This window comes from Myxine glutinosa, chromosome 5, assembly GCF_964187855.1.
Source record: "Myxine glutinosa chromosome 5, kmMyxGlut1.1, whole genome shotgun sequence".
In the NCBI taxonomy this organism is placed as follows: domain Eukaryota; kingdom Metazoa; phylum Chordata; class Myxini; order Myxiniformes; family Myxinidae; genus Myxine; species Myxine glutinosa.
The window spans coordinates 186,099,174-186,119,485 of NC_136265.1; the positions used below are offsets into that span (position 1 = coordinate 186,099,174).

Genomic DNA, 20,312 nt, shown 5'->3' on the forward strand with positions numbered 1-20,312 from the left:
GTCGGACATGAGATCAGGGACGTCTCTCTGGACATATCTCGAGCTTTCGATACAGTCGGGCATTCTGCCTTGCTCTCCAAACCGTCTACCTGTGGAATCCAAGGCCAACTTCACACTTGGTTTGCTGACTTATAAATTAGGTGATGAGACCCACCAAAAGATGATCTGCATTGTCAACATTCAGATCGGCAGTCTGCAGCCTCCTCACTCTCTGCAGACCTGGACAAAATCACAGACTGGGCAAACAAGTGGAACATGTCTTTCAATCCTGACAAATCTCACACTCTTACGATGTCTCTCCGAAAAGACCGACTGGACAACCCTCCCATCCACTTTCTGAATAATCCTCTCCAAGAAGTTCTGTCACTCAAGCTTTTGGGTCTCACTATCTGCCATGATCTTTCCTGGGAAAACCACATTTCAAATCTGGCCTCCAAAGCCAGTCGCCGACTGGGCATCCTCCATCGTGCGAAGTCCTTCCTAGGCACACCTGAGCTCCTCACCACATACAAGGCTTTCATCCGCAGCTCAATGGAATACTGCTCTCCCCTCTGGGCTGGTGCTCCTGCCTCACACCTAGCTCGTCTACACGCTGTTGAAACCAAAGCATTCAGAATCATTGGAATCTCCCGCGATGAAGCTAACTCCAAGGGCCTCTCACTCACTCACCGCAGGCAGGTTGGTGGACTTTCTGTCTTCTACCGACTTCTCTCTGGCCTTGCCCCCCCAGCTCTCTCTGGGCTCTGTCCCGCAAATATTCCTACAGGTCGCACAAGATCTGCCTGCAACCCTCTTATGGTTAAACTGCCAAAATCAAGACTCTCTGCTCACCTTCACTCCTTCATTCCTCTTTTCTCCCGCCTCTGGAACAAACTCCCTCACTCTCTTCAATCCCACTCCGCCCTCCGGGTCTTTAAAACAGCTGTTCACCACCATCTCTTATCTTCCCCCATCCAAAACCTTGATCTTTTCTATCCCCGCTAATTTCACCCCAATTCCACTTTTTTGAAATACCAACTTTTGTCCTGGAAGTCCTTGGTGTCCTTGTGTTTTATACTTCTCCCACCCCCCCCCCCCCCCCCCTTCCCACGTCTCCTCCCCCCAAGCCCTCTCCCTCCCAAACATCTCCCTGCTCTTAAATGTTGTGTGCTCTCAAGTGTTTGTGTGCTTCCCCTTCTCTTGTCTTCCGCTCCCTCTTTTTATATATTTTGTTTGTCTGGTTGATTTGTTTGTGAAGTAAATGTCAGCTCTTTCACGAGCCTCGATTCAGTATACAAAAAAAAAAAAACAACATTAAGACTCACATTGCAAGGAAAAACATAATTGAATAAAAACTAAAATTTTCACCTCTAAGCTACACTATTACATGAATAACACAATTTCCCCTCAACCAATCAAATAATACAGCATACCTGCTCTACCTTATATTTGTTTGACTGTTTTGAACATGGTACTCTTTATGTCATTTGTCTTTTTTATGGCTATTTTTTTCATCATATTTCCGCTGTGTTTTAAAAATAGTTTAAAAAGTAAGAAGTGCACCATCGAGGATTGGTCAATTGAAGAGCTTGCTCATGCTGTCACTCACAGCAAAGTTGTCAAATATATTAAGGAAGGACCAGACTGGTGTGGATTAGCACACAATACCGATGTATTGTTCTCTTACATGCCGGGGGAAGATGGAAGAGTCTTTGATTCTTTCGTTTCAGCTCTTGAAAAAGGATTAGGACATATCAGACAATGCAGGACATATCAGAGAGCACAGCAAATACAGCGAGTCACCTAACCGGTTTACGAACACAATGTGTTCCTGAAAATGTGTCCGTAAGCTGGATGTTCGTAAACCTGTTCAATAAATCCCTTGAGTTGAAGAACTTTCGGAACTCACCCAAAAAGCTGATAGCTTGTAGCTCCCTGTACTGCAAACTCCCGAGGCCACACAGATCGGTGCAAGGCCCAAAAGTTTGTCGACTGGCGCTTCTACTCAAACCTTAAACCATCACCGCCAGTAAGTGGATTTTGGACCTTGCGGGATTATTTCATGTGAACATGGCAGGCTTGGAAATCTTACTATAATTCACCAAATGTCCGTCTGTCCGTTCGAAGGTACCGCAAAAAACGGCTCAACCAATCATAACGATATTTTGGGTGGGTATTCCTGGGACCCCTGGGAGTAAAACAGGCTCTATTGTTTTTCCAAGTTTTCCAATTTTCCAGTTTTTCCAAATACGATGGAATAATATTCACCGATATGAACACTGATGTGGCTTTTATTGAAATTCTACAAATACTGTTTAGATTTTGATGACAATTATGAACCTGCCACGAATGCGGAAGTGGACAGATGACGGCGATGCACAGGTTTGATAATATCCCAATACAACCGTCATTCAATCGTAATGTTAAATCGTTAAACGTTAATCATGTTAATCGTTTTGTTAAAGTATCAATTCATGATTGGAATTGAGTGAATACAATTACGATTTTGAATTCGTAATTGTGTTCACCCAACCGTACGGAACTTCACATCAGGATTTAAATATCTGTTTATGTCACGAATGTAGTTAAAAGTTTATTTTTTACATTAATGCTATTTAATTTGTGATTGGAGTTATGCTGTTTGGAATGAAAAAAGAGATATCGAGTTCAAGTGAATGACGAAATGCCATGAGGGTTTCTACTTTCTTAACGTGAATTCGCAGATCGCCATATGCAGATTCGCCATTGACTGGGTATGGAACAAATGTACCCGTTTGTTTGCCAACGGGTACGTTTTTCATGGAAGTCTTCACGAACTTGGTGTCCATGTCTGACATGCGACTGAAGGTGCTACAGGAATGTGGAATTTATTGCTTTCGTGCTTTAGCATTCACCGTTTCTGCATTGTCTGTTTGCCTCTGGCCTCCCACCCGTGCGTAGCACTAGTTTATTTAATGGACGTGTGCTGTAGGAAGGAAAGACTAGGCCGTCATTACCAACATTCAGGCAGACTTCCCAGAGAGAGCGATACTGTGCCTGATTTGGTTGCTTCTTAACACCGATGGGACGGTCATATCTGGTGCTTGCCAATGCACAGGGTAAGTTTAAAATTATGATATTAATTATTATTGTCGTGATTACGATTTTCATCCAGGAACAGAACAATAATGTTTATCCATTCTGAAATTGCCACTCTTTCGTCTAAATTCTGAAAATTATGTTTAAAATATTATTTTAATTTCATGTTTTGCACTAGCAATTGCAAGTTGAAAATGCCTGGTGAGCATAACCGAGTCGCTGAAAACGTACACACGGCGCATGCACTAAAGGCTTCATTGTAGCATCCATACGTCATTTTGAAAGTCGCGTATTCTCCTTTTCCTTTACTGAAAGTCTGCTGAGAAGAAAGCAGTTCAATTTATGTTTCCATTTATAGTGTGCTTCTATTATTGTGTGGGTAGAAAGGTCTAAATTACTTATCAGGACTAAAAATATGTGGTGTTTAATTTTGCCCGATATCAGGATTTCCCCCAGACATCTTAGTAAATGAAGAAAACCTTCATAAGATATAAGTATTAATTATGTAACTACTTTTGAATGACATCTATCTATAATTCCAGTAATCTCTGTCTGTCTGTCTGTACGTTTGTCTGTGACCGCTGTTTCTCGACAACCACGGGTCCGATATACTTTTAACTTGCCAGGTATATTGCTGGGGACCCGAGGATGTGCCTTTTCAAGGTTTCATATTAATCGGACAATTACTTACCGAGCTATGTCCAAAAAACGATTCAACCAATCAGAGAGCAGCGAACGATCGCGTGTGCCGAACGTGGCGGGCACACTCTGCCTCGGATGGCACATTTGAGAGCGTATTCATTTATTTCACGTTTGCAAACTATGTTGGCGTTAAACTATGTTTTAATAAAGTTTTAAAACTAATAAAAACGAATTTGCGATTCATTCGCTTTCCTGCGCGTTTGTGCACGCGATGGCGATTGCTTTACCAAACTCCGGAAGCCGTTCGCTTTGGACCAAACCATTTCATGTAAATAGAGGGGGGGATTGTCACCACTCGCAAGCCGTTCGCTTTGGACCAAACCATTTCATGTAAATAGAGGGGGGGGATATAATTTTAGATATATATATAGTACGGGCATGCCCTAGTTATTTCAAAATCATTACCCAAGAGGGGGGAAATTTGTAAGGATCACATATATTTTCACAAGTTGACATCACAAGCAGTCCTGGACGGTGGAGTTTTTGCCCTAATAACCTCATCGGCAAGATCTAAATTGTTTAAATGAAAATGGTGAAAATCTAAATCTTAAAAGTCTTTTAAAAATTAGTCTTAAAAGCTAAATGGTATACTATGAATACATCGCTGCTAAAGCCACAAAGTTCTTCACTGGCAAACATAAGAAGGAAAAGGCAGAAATACAACGAAAAATAGAAACACTAGGAAAATAAGTAAAGACACAAGAAGAGGTATTTCAAAAAAAAAAAGCATGTCGTGAAAAAAAAATCCAAAAAAGATGATTGTGGTCCTCAAAGGGTTAACCGTAGTTGAATGTCGGGCCTGTCTAGTCAGTTCCTGAAACACTTGGGCCAAGCTTTCCCAGGCCAACCCTACAAGAACGTGAGGAATAGATCTGTGTAATACTGTAATTTGAACGGTTTTTTAAATATCGTGTGCACAAGCCAAGTTAGCGAGATGGTTGCCATGGCAACATAATTCAGCCAAATCAGAGCTGTGATCTAGTCAAGTTGAGATCATATCATGAGGAATATATATCTGCAGTATAAAAGCTGAATATTCATCAGTTCTTGAAATTTCCCATACGCAAAAGTATGGTCGGTTGGGCGTAGCTCATCTTAATTTCTCCCGTCTTACTTTGTCGGAGTGGCGGGGGACAAAAATTAAATAAACACCGCCGTTTATGGCAATTTAAACTTGAACATCTTCACGCGGAACAAACTACTGTCACTCAAGCAAGCATCAAATGTGTTGAATTGCAAATCTTAGAGAATTGCTGGATTACTCTCGGTAAAATGGTAGAGGAATTGATTGTCAGCGTTGGAAAAGTTTGGAAACAATCATGATTTATGACCTGAAATTTAATCCGTTTAGTCATTGTGAGCAAATGCATATTGGATCAGCCATCATATAGTAGCGACTAGCCTCGGTGGTGAAATGGCTAAAGCGTCGGCCCCGAGTCTGGCAGGTCAAACCCCGGCCTAGTCAGACCAAACTGTAAAACTGGTACGGTACATGCTGCTCCCTTGTTTGACGCTCAGCAGTTAAAAAGGTTGGAGCAAGGACAAACAACCGTAAATTGGTAATAATAGTGCAACCTTTCATGGGCCTAATGGCCTCCACCTGCTTCGAACTTCCTTGTAAGAGAACTCTTATTAGAGTATTACTGATGTGTGGCTGCGCTGCCTTTGGTGTACATGATGTGGGGAATTTGGAATTTGGCCAGAGGTGCCATCAACGGTCGCCTACCCTTTGTGAAAGACACTGTGGGAGTGCTAGCAGATGCTAATATAATGATCACAGGCTTCCAGTTCTGCTGTGAACCCTCCGTCTATATTTACTATCCACCGGCGAATCCTCGGAATGGTCACATTTGCTGTGGAATGAATCTGAAATCAACCCCAACGAGACATATAAAAACGAAAGTGCACTCCTTGTGCACCACCATGCTGCTCTTATGTTTCATGCAACTTGAGTACCAAAAGATCTCATGTTTGATCAAAAGTTGATAATGAGGTTAGTGTAATGGGCAACAGAGCTCCTTGGACTCTACCAGTGGGAGATGATTTCTTGAAAAATATTTCGACATATATTGAGACCAGGTCCCATAAATTTCATGTCTAATTCAAAGTGTTCCTGTTGAGGAATGGAGACGTTCTTGATCCTGACCACCAAAAATAATTCAAGGTTCTTCCATCTCCTGGAAAGCTCATCATGGAGTACGATAGTACCCCATATTCTGGGATGTCGCAGGAAAAACATGGCCGCCCATTCATTATCTTACTATAATTCACCAAATGTCTGTCCGTCCGTCTGTTCCCAGGTACCGCAAAAACGGCTGAACCGATCGCAACGGAATTTTGGGTGTGTAATCCTGGGACCCCTGGAGTAAAATAGGCTCTATTGTTTTTCCAATTTTTTCCAATTTTTCCAATTTTCCAATTTTCCAGTTTTTTCCAAACACGATGGAATAATATTTACCGACATGAACAGTGATGTGGCTTTTATTGAAATTCTACAAATACTGTTTAGATTTTGATGATCTGCGTGTGATATGATTTAACGGATGTTTATATAAATCGTTTAAAATAAAAAAGCCTTCAACTTCTGATATTTTGCCTTTTCATTTGGGCCCCACAATTGAAGCCCGTAGGGCGGGTACCGTTGCAAGAGCAAAAAAATACATCGTCAAAGTACCACATCGAGAGATTGAAAAATCGTGATTTTGTTCATCCTCAAAATGTTGATAAATGTCACCGTGACGAGCACACTTATGACTGAAGCAATTACAATGATTCCAACTGAAGGAAGCGATATTCTCTCTTGGGTATTACACCCATAAAATAACAAAAAAATTGTTTTAATCAGATTTAAAAATTAATATGCCACGTCACTATGACATGACAATGCGCGGCCTCGTTATACACTCCCAAAGAATATAGGCATGGTAGCTTTGTGAAGATGGTACTGTTTCATTCCAGGTTGTAATAATCAATCGGAGAGTCATGCCGGCAGCACTTATGATTTGCCAAAGGAACCAAGTTCGTTCTTGTCACACACCAAACCGGTCCACCAAGTTTTGTCCAAATCCGTCCAAAACTTTGAGATATCCTGCTATATGTCGGTTTTAGCCCTTTCACTCAACGGTGAAGATTTTTTAAATTATTATTATTTTTGTATACAAGATCGAGGCTCGTGTAAGAGCTATCATTGATCACAAAAAGACAAACTGACACATAAAACATATGATAAAGGGAGCGGGAGACAAGATGGAGAGCAGGGACATCGGGAGATCTGTGGGAGGGAGAGGGCTTGGGGGGAGGAGGCATGGGAAGGGGGGTAATTCCGAATTCGTATCCGAATTCATATTCAGATCTTCACCAAAATCGAATCGATTAGTCGTTGTCAGACACACAACCTCTCCACCAAGTTTCGTCCAAATCCGTCCACAACTTTTTGAGATATCCTGCTATATATCGTTTTTAGCCCTATCTCCCAATGGTGAAAATCACTTTTAAAAAATCGACTAGATGGATCCGAATCCGGATCTTCATCAAAATCTAAGCATTTCGTCCTTGTCACATACGCTACCTTTCTGCCAAATTTCGTCTGTATCCGTCCACAACTTTTTGAGACATCTTGTTCACAAACAGACAGGCAGACAGGGATGAAAACATAACCTCCATCCACCTTTGGTTGCGGAGGTAATAACTTTTTAAAATTTCTTACACCAAATGACGTAAGGGGGCGTTTACTGAATGTTTTTACTGAATGAATATATGAGATGGAAATGACTATAGAGGAATGATATATCGTATATTATTAGTTTATTGAAGTGATTTTTCTATATAACTTTTATTTATAAGTGCGAAAGTTCGAAAGTGCGAAAGTGCAACTTTCTAGTGGTGCTAACACAAGTGCTAACACAAGTGCGAAAAGTGGTTTTTCCACACTAATACAAGTGCGAAAAGTGGTTTTTCAACACTATCACAAGTGCAAAAAGTGTTTTTTCCACACTAATACAAGTGCAAAAGTGGTTTGCTGCACCAACACAAGTGCGAAAAGTGGTTTTTCAACACTAACACAAGTGCGAAAAGTGGTTCAATGGGGTTCAGTTATAATATATAGATCTTCAATATAATGGGGATCTATATATCTATATAATTTCTATATTGATTTCAAATATAACTTCAATGGGGTTCATTACCTAACTTTTACAACAAATTCTTTACATCAGTCTCTAAAAATGAATGTAGTCAAAGCCTATCCATCTGCTTGCGATAAAACTCACAAATCAAAAACTTGTTCATACTATCACCTCTGGCAGAAGATTTTTCGCACTTGGTGTTGGGCTAGTGGCTAGGGTGTCAGCTTAGGATCCTAGGATCCCGGGTTCGAATCCCGGTCAATCGCTGAATTAACGCCAGGGGGGTTGACTCAGCCTGTCATCCTTCCGAGGTCGGCTAATTGAGTACCAGTTCACTGGTAATTCCCTGCTTGTCGTTAAAGGCGGCAAAAAGGGTTGGCGTCAGGAAGGGCATCCGGCCGTAAAACATTGCTTCAAAAAGGGGACCGAAAAACAACAACTACCACGGTTCCCGAAAAAGGCCAACCCCCGCTTGCGGGGAAAAATGGCCTCTAAAGGTGGTTTTTATTAGTTTATTGAAGTGCCCTTGGGTCCATTATTGGCCCTTTGTGGCTCAGTTTGTCTTATGCCAAGAGGGCATTTTGCAATTTTTGTAAAAATTTGCCTTTGCCATGCTTCACTATAGCTGAGAAAAGTTCTGTGTTTACACTAATAAGCCCATCTAATGTTGGTGATGGATATCAGAAAATTTCTTCAATGTCAAACTCAGGATTCAGATTTAATTCCCAGGAAATAATCATGCCATGCACAGCCTGCTACTATTGGCAGTGACACAAACCATGACTTTGGTAAGTGCCTGCTTATACTGTACATACTGATAGATGTACATGCTGTATACATGTAACATGATCAATTTGGTGATGAGCGATGTGAAGGGCTCATTTAAGCAATGAGCAAATGGCTCATACATACATATATATATACATACACTGGGTCTGCCAAAAGTCATTTCAAACAGCAATGTAAGAAATAAGTATTTTGTACTGAATGAATATATGAGATGGAATTGAAAGAGCACACTTTGGAGATTGTTCACAATTTATTTCGTGAAAATCACATCCAGTGAGTGACTGCCATGGTCATCCATGCAAAATTGTGCCCGCTGTACAACACACTCCATCACTGTTTCCAACTGAATGTTAAGCATTTCTCTACGAATATTGTCCTCTAGTTCCTGTAAGGTCCTGGGTTTTGTACGGTATTGAACAGTGAAGTCTCGGAAATCTACAGTTCATGGGATCACCGATTGCACGATTTCTTCTGGAAGCGCACGACGTCTTCTTGGACAGCCGCAATGTTTGCTGCAGTTCTCACTGACCTCAGACGACCTGACCTTTTTGCATCTGCCACTGAACCAGTCTGTTAGAATGCTGTCACCCATCTCCTTATGGCGCTGTCTGTTGGTGCTATTCTCACACCACGTGCGCTCGGAATTTATCTCGTTGGGGCGCTATGTGATGCCACACAGGTATCCATAATCATTAAACATAAGCATAAGTACATGCTAAGCATAAGCGAAGCATTGTTGCTGTTGTTGAAGAATTATCACAGTCAGAACTGCACAAACTGGCCCACAGCACGACGACAGTCAACCGGTCCTGCAGAAATGGTCCAAAGAAACAACTGAGACGCCACCCTTCCGCCTGTGAAGAGCCAAGACCACACAGCTTTAGACTAGGGCAAAGATGCAGAGATATAGAGGGAGAGGGCTACGCCCACTCGCACACTCCTCATGCTCAGCACACCTTGGGACTTCCACTACACTATTGGTCTCTTCCCTTTGCAAGACACCAATCTTCTGTACTGCCTTGACCATGATACTTCCTCCTGTCCATTTCCCCCTGTCCTCAGCCAACTCTCTCCACTCTCCAACCATCCTGTTATTGACATCACTGGTCACACAATCTTCCCATCTCAACCATGATCCAACTCTTTCCTCTGACCTTGCTCCCTCAACCTATCCAATCTCTTTGTATTCTCTCTTCCTCCATCTGCACTAAGTGTCCAGCCCACTTCTCCCCATCAAACTCCTCTGCACACCAATGTCCTCCCTCAGTTCATCCATCCTCCTTCTATCCACCTTCTTCACTCCAGGAATCCTCCTGACCCAGTTATTCTAGCAGACCTGCAACCTCTGTTGTCTCTGTCAGTGCTACCATTTTAAGACCGTAAAGGTAGGCCAGCATCACACAAGAACAAAAACATTCCGTTTCAATAATTTTATCTTTCGGCCTGCTAATTTTATTCTATCAAAGTAAATTTTAAAAAGTGTGAAAGGTTGACACTTTTTGCGTACTCACACAGGAGTTGCGTACTCACTCTTTTATTCTGTGTACTCATAAGCCTGCAAGGCAAATCCATGCTGTACATTAGAAAAACAATATATACATACAGTTGGACACCGCCATTTGCGGTTGCGCTATTCGCGGGTTCCGCGGATTCGCGGTTGATAAAATGAGACCTGTTTGTCTATTCACGGAAAAATGTCCTGCAAATTTGTGAGGGTTTTTTCTATTCGCGGCCGTGTTTCGTGAAATCGCGGTTTTTTCCCCCTATTCGCGGCCGTGTTCCATGAATTTGCGGTTTTTCGAGGGCGAAATTTTTTTTTCACAAGCTGCTAGCTTGACACATTTATAAAACCCCTCTTTCACCAGCCATGCATAAAGCAGCTGGACATACCCCAAAAAACCATATTTTACGAGCCGCGAGCATGACCTGCTCATACATTCACTGCTGTGCGCTTTGCATTTTCATGGTTTTTGCTGCCGCGAATTTTAGCCGCTCTATATAATCAAGAGCTTTGCAGGATGTTCCACTCGCTGCGTAACACGTCATCCCCACGAGTTACTGTACAGGATGAAAACACTCCACAGTATCTACTATTAGCTGTCTCCCTTTCCCCATTGAAACTGGCAAGGCAGGCATTCACAGATTTTCATCGTCGCAGGATTTGCCTCGACATTTCCGGGATTATCGCCAACATTCGCGGGATTTGTCTCGCCATTTGCGGGATTATTACCGACATTCGCGGGATTTGCCTCGCCATTTCCAGGATTTTCATTGACCTTCGAGGATTATCGTCGACATTCTCGGGATTTGCCTCACCATTCTCGGATTTTTCCTTGGCTATTCGTGGTTTATTCCTCTCTATTCATGGATTATCGTGACTCAGGAACCTATCCCCCCTTTTTCCACTGAAACAATGCCTCACCATTCCCGGTTTCACAATTTGCGGCATTTTCCAGGAACGTATTCCCCCCGAATAGCGGGATCCGATGGTGTGTGTGTGTGTGTGTGTGTGTGTATATATATATATATATACTTATTTATTACCCTCGCCGGAGGAGAGGGTATTCCATTTGAGTCCGTTTGTCTGTTTGTTTGTTTGATTGTTTGTCCGCACAGAATAAATATGATTTTCTCTGCAACCGTTGGTCCGATTGACAGGAAATGTTCACCATCGGTGCAACTCCACCTGTATATTTTTTTAATGATAATTATGATGTCATAGATCACGTGGTTCAACCACCATCTTGGAAAAACCGAAAAAGGTTGCACCTCTACATCTCCGAATGCGCTGAATAGAAAAAATTGAGACATGGCTCATTGTAAAGAACTCTCCATGTGAATAAAAGATGTTAATGATGATATCATCGGTGCCTCCATTATGACATCATAATTCGACAAGTACAAAACTTTATCCACTCAGGATGAAATTTCTTGAGCATAATCTAGGAATGAATTAGTTTAGAAAAATATAATGATGACGTCATTGGTCACGTGGTTCGGCCGCCATATTTTTTTAACACAAAAGCCTTAAAAACCACTGAAAATACATCCTGGTGAGGGTTTGCAATCTCTGATTGCTCTTTCTTGTTGTGTATGTATCGGCAAGGAGTAAATTGAGCAAAATAAGATTATGTATGATGGTAGGAGAAGGAAAGGAGCTGAATGCAGTTTGAGAGAGAAGGGGTGGATGATTAGAAGATATTGGGGTATGGGTATATTTTAGAAGGGATGGAGCAGATAAAGGAGAGAGAAAAAACAAAAATTCTGCCATGTTGGCATACAATATAAATAGATGACTCCAAAAGTGAAGGAAAACAGGGTAGCAGTGTCTGGGTGGAGACAGAAGGAACGGGAATATTGGAAGGGACATTACGGGAATTAGGGATGAGACTTGTATGAGGCATATCGCTGGTGAGGTGGGGGTTGGGGAGTCCCCCATGTAGATGCCCCTCAAAATAATTTACCATATGTTTTTTAGAGATTCCATCCAAAAAAATTTACTCGCTGATGGTTTTTGGGGATTCCATCCTATATAATTTACTAGATTATGATGGTATTGACATCCAGATTGGGAAAAATAGAGTTAAACAAGTCAGAAGAAAGGATTTTATAAAAATGATAACACATGCCCCAAAAAACAACCAATCAAGGTGGTAAGGGATGACAACGAAGGGAAGACAAGAATGACATGGAAGGAATGACTCCAAAATACAACACCACTATCCTTTTACGGATTGCCATCATGACATATTTTGACATTTGTTTGGGTTGTTTCCTTCTGTATTTCTTTCTGTATTCTTTCCTTCCGTATTTGGTTGTTTTTTGGGGATTCCATCACCACGTTTTTTTAATTAAAAAAAAAGAAGTTTTTCCTGACTTGTGTTTATAGGTTTGAGGATTTTTTATGTTGGAAAAACTTTCAAAGCACACTGTTACAGTAATTTGTTATGCATTGAATTACACAGACAATGGCCAGGTAGGCTATCTCAATGCTCGACTTAATTAACTTTTAATGCTTGCCCTCACCCAATAAATGTGACCATTACTGCTCTAGCAGAGATAGATTTGGAAGTTCTAACTCATCTCCCATAGAATCCAGACTTTCACATTGTAACTTTTATCTTTAACATATAACAATAACTTTAACATATCACATAAAAGGAGGAAGTCAAAGACCATCGGAGTGGCACTATGACTGGTCGGCAAAATGAGTACCAGCTTACTGGGATGAATGAGCCATTCGAGTATCCTGCGTCGGAGTGGCGACCCATCCAGGAGTGTGACCAAAAGCCTACGAACTCCTTCGGCAGCCATATTTAGCTGAAGATGCAAAAAGGAGTGGTCATCATCACACTGATGGCAAAATATATTCTGCAGCAGGAGAATATAATCTCTCATATTCCCCAAAGTAAGTACATCAGTGAATGTGAGGGGTTACAGCAGGGGGACATAGCATTTGCATATCTGTTAATGTGAACGATTTTTAGATAGTATGCTATTATGTGAGGATTCTGGGACCTTTGATGATGTCTATTAGATCTGAAACCTTCATAAAATCTTGTTTGAATTATACAATTACCCACTTTCTTGGCGTGGTCCCAGTGGTACAATTGACTATATCCCGAAGGAATTAAATGGTACAGCCGTGATGGTTCAAAGCCAAATCTTCTTCGTTGGTATGCAGCACAAGGCTGTGGGGCAGTGTTATTGGCTGAGGGTGCGGCTGTGCCGCTGATCCAATGCCCTCTGCTGGTTAGGGCAGGAATTTGTAATTTGTTTATGGTGCCGGCGACAGCTCACCTATTCTTCGCGAAGGACATCAAGGGCTCTTTAACGTCCACCAATGAAAGCTAGCAGACGGGATGCTCGTTTAACATCCACCTGAGTGACAGCACACACATTGATGAATCACCCAGCCTGTGACAGTTTATAATTGGGCCAAGATGCAAACCCAGGTTAAACAGCTTAGAGGTGAGTGTGCTACCTCTTGGCCATCCTGTCAGTCCCAAAGCCAAGTGATAAGCCCTTGCAGCTCCTGCAGGAAGGGAAGGCGGGGGAGGGAGAGAGAACTTTTTTGGGGGGTGAGGGGGGGCTTTGAAAGGCTCTCCATTTTGGGGGAGGAAAGGAGAAGAAAAGGAGGACAAATTTACCTCTGCAAAGAGTGCTTTAAACTCAGCGTTGCCCAGCTAAAGAAGGAAATTGTAATACCCTCTGCCACCACCACCATCTAGTACTACACGATACACATTTACAAAAAGAATTTATGCCCCCTTGACCCCCACACTCCCGTGTGAGGTCGTGACCACATAGCCTATGTTACCCCCCCCGCCCCCCACCCTCCACACACACACACACACAAATGTATATACATACATACATCCACACACACACACACAAATGTATATACATACATACATCCACACACACACATGTATATATTGTTATATTTGTGGGGGTAGAGATGAAATACCGTAGTGGAGATAGGAAAGCATAGTTTAGCATGGACCGTGTGACGTGAAGAGGAAGAACCTCAATGTACTTGGTCGGCAAACTGTAGGGCATAAGATCGTATATGTGTCTCTATACGAGGGGTGGAGCTATGCTAATTAGGTACGGCTGAGGGACAAATCCCCAGTGTGTAATTCCCCCCTGTAATTTTCCCTTCGTTTTTATTTCATCTAAAAAGGGCCGCCATTACAACAACAATTACAACAACGGCCAATAAACCGACATTGCTGACAGTATCCGGACATTACGGCCGGTCATTGGGCATCAAGCAGGCTGTGAGGCCCCGCCCCAAAGGGGATGATTGGTCGTGAAGATTGGATTATGCACTGAGGCACGGGAATTGGTCGAGTGTGATGTCAGCGAGGGGAAAAGGAGGATGTGTCTCGACTCCCTCTCTTTCTCTAGTTCTGGCGATCGGATCGGGTGGTCGCATTCCTGGCTTGTGTGTTATCGTAAAGAGGAAGAATCCGTTTTTATCTCTCTTCTCTCGTCTCTTCTCTTCTCTTCTCTCTCTCCCTCTCTCTGGTTCTGGCTTTGTGGCGGACGGTCGCTCTTCGTGTGTGTGCCGAAAAGATAACATTCGGTGCTTTGTGGAGCCTTTACCAAGTTGAGGGAGAGAGAGTCGTTGGACTGCGGTACTTTTTGGGGGAAGAGAGAGCCACGTCTCGCTTGGTGGTGGAGGCGAGAGGAGGGTCCGGCTGGCTGCTTGCTCACGCCAGGGAGTTTTCAGCGCCATTTGTGGGAGCGTTTCCCACGCGGTTGGAGCGAATTACTAAATTACTAAATTATATATACTAGTTGTAATTTTGTTACTCCCAACCACATCCAGGTTGACTCCATATAGTGAGTGGATACCAGAGATAATGTTACCGTGTGGCAGGCGGTGCTTCTAGCTCCCAGTAAGGTGCAGCAATGGCTGTATGGGACACCTTACTGGCGGTTCCCCACTCATGGTATGGCGTCGCATACTGACTGATATACAGTCGTGGCCAAAAATATTGGCACCCTTGCACGTATTTCAAATAACTCACAATTTTCTCGAAAAATAAGTTGAAATTGACAAAAGTATTTGGTCTCCACAATTCTTTATTTCCCTGTTAATATTACAGAACCTTTGTTTTTGATTCAGAACTCAATATATCCTTTTAAATCAGAAAATAAAAATAAATGGCATTGACAAAATTATTGACACCCCAGACTTAATATTTGGTAGCACACACAGCCTTTGGACAAAAAAACTGCAGCCAAGCGCTTCCTATAGCCATGAATGAGCTTCCTACACCTCTCCACTGGCAGTTTGGCCCACTCTTCTTGTGCAAACTGCTCCAGTTCTCCCAGATTTGAAAGGTGCCTTCCACCAACTGCTGTTTTCAGATTTCCACAAAAGGTGTTCAATGGGATTTAGATCTGGACTCATTGCTCCCCACTTCAGAACAGTCCACCATTTTGTCTTGAACAATTCCTGGGTGCTTTTTGAAGTGTGTTTGGGGTCAATGTCCTGCTGCAAGACCCGTGACCTTCGATGGAGAGCCAGCTTTCTGACTGGGAATCCTGTCTATCTGTATATCTCATTTAATTCACTGGGAATAGAGGGGAAGAAATGTGGAGGAGAGCAGTGGGATAGGTACAGGGACATCAGTGTGTGTGTGTGTGTGTGTGTGTGTGTGTGTGTGTGTGTGTGTGTTTGTGTGTGTGTGTGTGTGTGTTTGTGTGTGTGTTTGTTTGTGTGTGTGTGTGTGTGTGTGTGTGTGTGTGTGTGTTTGCGTGCGTGCATGCGTACTTCTACAGCAATATAAGCAGGCTGATACTGTGGTTAGCGGTGTAGCAGTTGACACTGCATAAGGCGATGCATAGTTCTGCATTTTTCAGAGACTGCAACCGAGCGAATTGCTCATTTAATGTCTTTAGTTCTACATAACTGGTCATGGGTACCTAAATGGAGTGATGTTTGGCAGGCACCCTGTTGCTCAGGACCACTGCAGCAAATTCTGCTGTAGCGCAGGATTTCATTGTCACCATTCCAGTTATGAGATGATATTGCTCTGGATTACGCTCAGAAAACGTGCATTGCCACTGCACAAAATTCGAATTAAGCCTTCGGCCTTTGTGCGATAATGACACATGATGTGACAAACCAATAATTTGGTCATGTAATGATGATAGTTTTTTTTATCCTGGCTGTAACATAATGGTTGATTTGTTTGTGAAGTAAATGTCAGCTCTTTCACGAGCCTCGATTCAGTATACAAAAAAAAACAACTTGTAATGGGCCGGGAAAATGGAAGAAAGAAAAAAGGCAACGGACAATACTGGCAAATACAGAGAAGTCTGTAAAATGGTCCAAAAGCAAAGGCGGAGTACGACAACGAGGATATTCCTGAGATTAAACAGCGAGAAAGAAAGGATAATCGAATAAAGAAGCACAACATAAAATGGCTAAGACACATGAATGCACAATACAACAAGGAATCAAGAGCAAGGATGGAAAACTCGTGTTCGATGAAACAGAAATAACAAGAAAAAGGGCAATTGGAGATTGCAAACCCTCACCAGGATGTATTTTCAGTGATTTTCAAGGCTTTTGTGTTAAAACAAATATGGCGGCCGAACCACGTGACCAATGACGTCAATATTATTTTTTTCTACACTAATTTATTCCTTGACGAGCTGAAAGCACCCGGCGTTTCCCGGGTTATTTTTGAATGAATTTACTACTATAATTCAGCTTTTACCCGCGGCCGTAGAAGATTGACTACAATAATTCAGCTCAGCTTTTAATTGTGAAATGGGCCCAGCTCGGCCGACACGGCCTCGACCGGCCTCGCCACCTAGCCTATGACCTTCTCGGGGCCCGTCCCGACATTTTTGGCTCTTTTTGAATGAATTTACTACTATAATGCAGCTTTTACTCACGGCCGTAGACTATTGACTACTATAATTCAGCTCAGCTTTTAATTGTGAAATGGGCCCAGCTCGGCTGAGGTGGGCCTCGACCGGCCTCACCACCTAGCCTATAACCTTCCCGGGGCCTGTCCCGACATTTTTGGTTCTTTTTGAATGAATTTACTACCGTAATTCAGCTTTTACTCGTGGCCGTAGAAGATTGACTACTATAATTCAGCTCAACTTTTAATAGCGAAATGGGCCTGGCCCGGCCTAAGCGGCCTTAACTGGTCTCACCACCTAGCCTAAAACCTTCCCGGGGCCCATCCCGACATTTTTTGTTTTAGAGGTTTCCTCCTATCTTTCACCGTTCAGGAGATTGGCTTGCGCAGACAAACAAACAACAACTTTCTTTTATAATATGGAGAGATTATGCTCAAGAAATTTCATCTTGATCGGATGAAGTTTTGTACTTGTCGAATTATGACGTCATAATGGAGGCACCTATGACATCATCATTCACAGATGTTATTCCACATGGAGAGTTCTTTACAATGAGCCAAGTCTCATTTTATTCTATTCAGTGCTTTCGGAGATATAGAGGTACAAAGTTTTTCGGTTTTTCCAAGATGGCGGCCGAACCACGTGACCGATGACGTCATTATTATTATTTTTTCTCCACCAAGTTATGCCGACATGGCGCTCAAGAAATTTCATCTTGATAGGATGAAGTTTTGTACTTGTCGAATTATGAAGTCATAATGGAGGCATCTATGACATCATCATTAACATATTTTATTCCCCATGGAGAGTTTATTTACAATGAGCCATGTCTCAATTTTTTCTATTCAGCACTTTCGGAAATAGAGGTGCAAAGTTTTTCGTTTTTTCCAAGATGGCGGCCGAACCACGTGACCTATGACGTCATAATTATGATTTAAAAATTATACAGGTTGAGTTGCACCTATGGTGAAATTTTTCTGTCAATTGGACCAACGGTTGCAGAGAAAATCATATTTCTTCTGTGTGGACAAACAGACAAGCAAACAAACAGACAAACAAACAGAAACAAACGGACTCAAATGCAATACCCTCTCCTCCGGTGAGGGTAATAAACTAGAACGACACTCGGTACAGCGCATACATCCGCCAGGCTGAACAGTTTACGTTTTGGATCCACTATTGCACGAGTTATCAATCAGAGTGACCACTATATTCGTCATGGGTGTGTGTCTGTCTGTATGTCTGTCTGTCTGTCCGCAGCATAACTACCCGATGATATCATCCGATCTTGATGAAACTTGGGTGGGAGGTTGATATCATGATCTAGTTGTGTCCTGCCGAGAGTGGGCATATTGCGCCCATTGTGGGCGGAGCGACGCCCGAAAAAGATGTCTTTTAGGGGGTAATCGAGTTCAAGCTACATCTTCTCTCACAACATTCTGAGATATCCTGTTCACAGTCAAACAAGCAGACAGACAGACTTGGTGGCAAAGGTAGAGTCCCTGGATATAGAGAGTTGTGTCAACTCAAATTTGGACGCCATTTTGTGTCTAAGTGTGTCGGATTAGATATACATGTACATTCGCGATATGGGGTGATATATTCTAAACCTGCTAAAAAAAAATTTACTACACATATTTAGTCTTATTATTACATACAGGTGATATTTGTTTTGTCAAAAACTCAGCTATTGCTGTGAAAAAGAGCTGTGTGGTGATATTAAAAGTGGTATGGCAATGCATATTACAAGCCAACACTGCATATAAGAGCTAACATTATAAGTACTAGGGCATGCCCGTACTATATATATATCTAAAATTATATCCCCCCCCCCCCTCTATTTACATGAAATGGTTTGGTCCAAAGCGAACGGCTTGCGAGTACGGTGACAATCTCCCCCCCCCCCCCCCTCTATTTACATGAAATGGTTTGGTCCAAAGCGAACGGCTTGCGAGTACGGTGACAATCCCCCCCCCCCCCTCTATTTACATGAAATGGTTTGGTCCAAAGCGAACGGCTTGCGGAGTTTGGTAAAGAAATCGCCATAGCGTGCACGTAATTAGTTTTAAAACATAGTTTAACGGCAACATAGTTTGCCAACGTGAAATAAATGAATACGCTCTCAAATGTGCCGTCCGAGGCAGAGTCTGTTCGCCACGTTCGGCACACGTGATAGCTCGCTGCTCTCTGATTGGTTGAATCGTTTTTTGGACATAGCTCGGTAACTACTTCTCCGATTAATATGTCGCAAATTAGTTTTAATTAGTTTTACAACATAGTTTAACGGCAACATAGTTTGCCAACGTGAAATAAATGAATACGCTCTCAAATGTGCCGTCCGAGGCAGAGTCTGTTCGCCACGTTCGGCACACGTGATAGCTCGCTGCTCTCTGATTGGTTGAATCGTTTTTTGGACATAGCTCGGTAACTACTTCTCCGATTAATATGAAACCTTTAAAAGGCACATCCTCGGGTCCCCAGCAATATACCTGGCACGTTTAAAGTATATCGGACCCGTGGTTGTCGAGAAACAGCGGTCACAGACAAACATACATACATACATACATACATACATACATACATACATACATACATACATACACACAGAGATTACTGGAATTATAGATAGAAGACAAACCAATGCTGTCGTTCTCTGAATTTTAATAACTTTTAGAAAGGAGTGTGGGCATATCCAATATTTTTTAAAGGGTGCCGAGAGCAATTCCGGTGTAGGACTTCCAGCCGACATATAGTCTAACACACTTAAAACAAATTCTGTACGTGGTATTGCCATATTTCTATAGTGTACAACTTTAGTTTTATCGACATTTATATTCAATTTCCATTGTAATGATTTAACAAGCTGCAAGTCAGCTTCTGTCTCTGACATAAGGAAAACGTCATCGGCATCTAGTAAGATTGAAACGTTCATTTATTACTACACCCTTGCCCAGAACTCTGATGGATATTGCCTGATCGATTAATATGTTTCATAGCTGGCGACTTAATTAACACTTAATTTTCGACTGCGCCAAGCCGTAATTAAACAGAGAAAAAACTTTTAAAAATACCTGCAGTGTGCACGGTTCGTCTAGTCGAACAGATATGGAAAAGCATAGATAAGACGTCGTATTCACCATAACTTGTTTAATTTCCCAAAAATGTCCCAAATTTGTCTTCTGACTTTATCACTTGGAAATCTATACATCTTATATTTCCCAGATTGGTTTGAACAACCAAAAGCAG

The 20,312-nt window shown here is 42.2% G+C and overlaps 1 protein-coding gene and 1 long non-coding RNA gene across 12 annotated transcripts in view; one reads left to right on the plus strand and one right to left on the minus strand.

The window, feature by feature from the left end:
- Positions 1 to 20,312, plus strand: part of LOC137413498 (neurexin-1-like) — a 1,626,023-nt gene that overhangs the window by 1,192,572 nt on the left and 413,139 nt on the right. The window lies entirely within an intron of this gene.
- LOC137426604 (uncharacterized) overlaps positions 13,489 to 20,312 on the minus strand; it is an 88,325-nt gene continuing 81,501 nt past the window's right edge. Inside the window, exons 2-3 of the long non-coding RNA XR_010984380.1 lie at positions 13,657 to 13,707; positions 13,489 to 13,553 (exon numbers count right to left, since the gene is read on the minus strand). This is a non-coding gene — a long non-coding RNA (uncharacterized LOC137426604). The remainder of the gene's footprint in view (positions 13,554 to 13,656; positions 13,708 to 20,312) is intronic.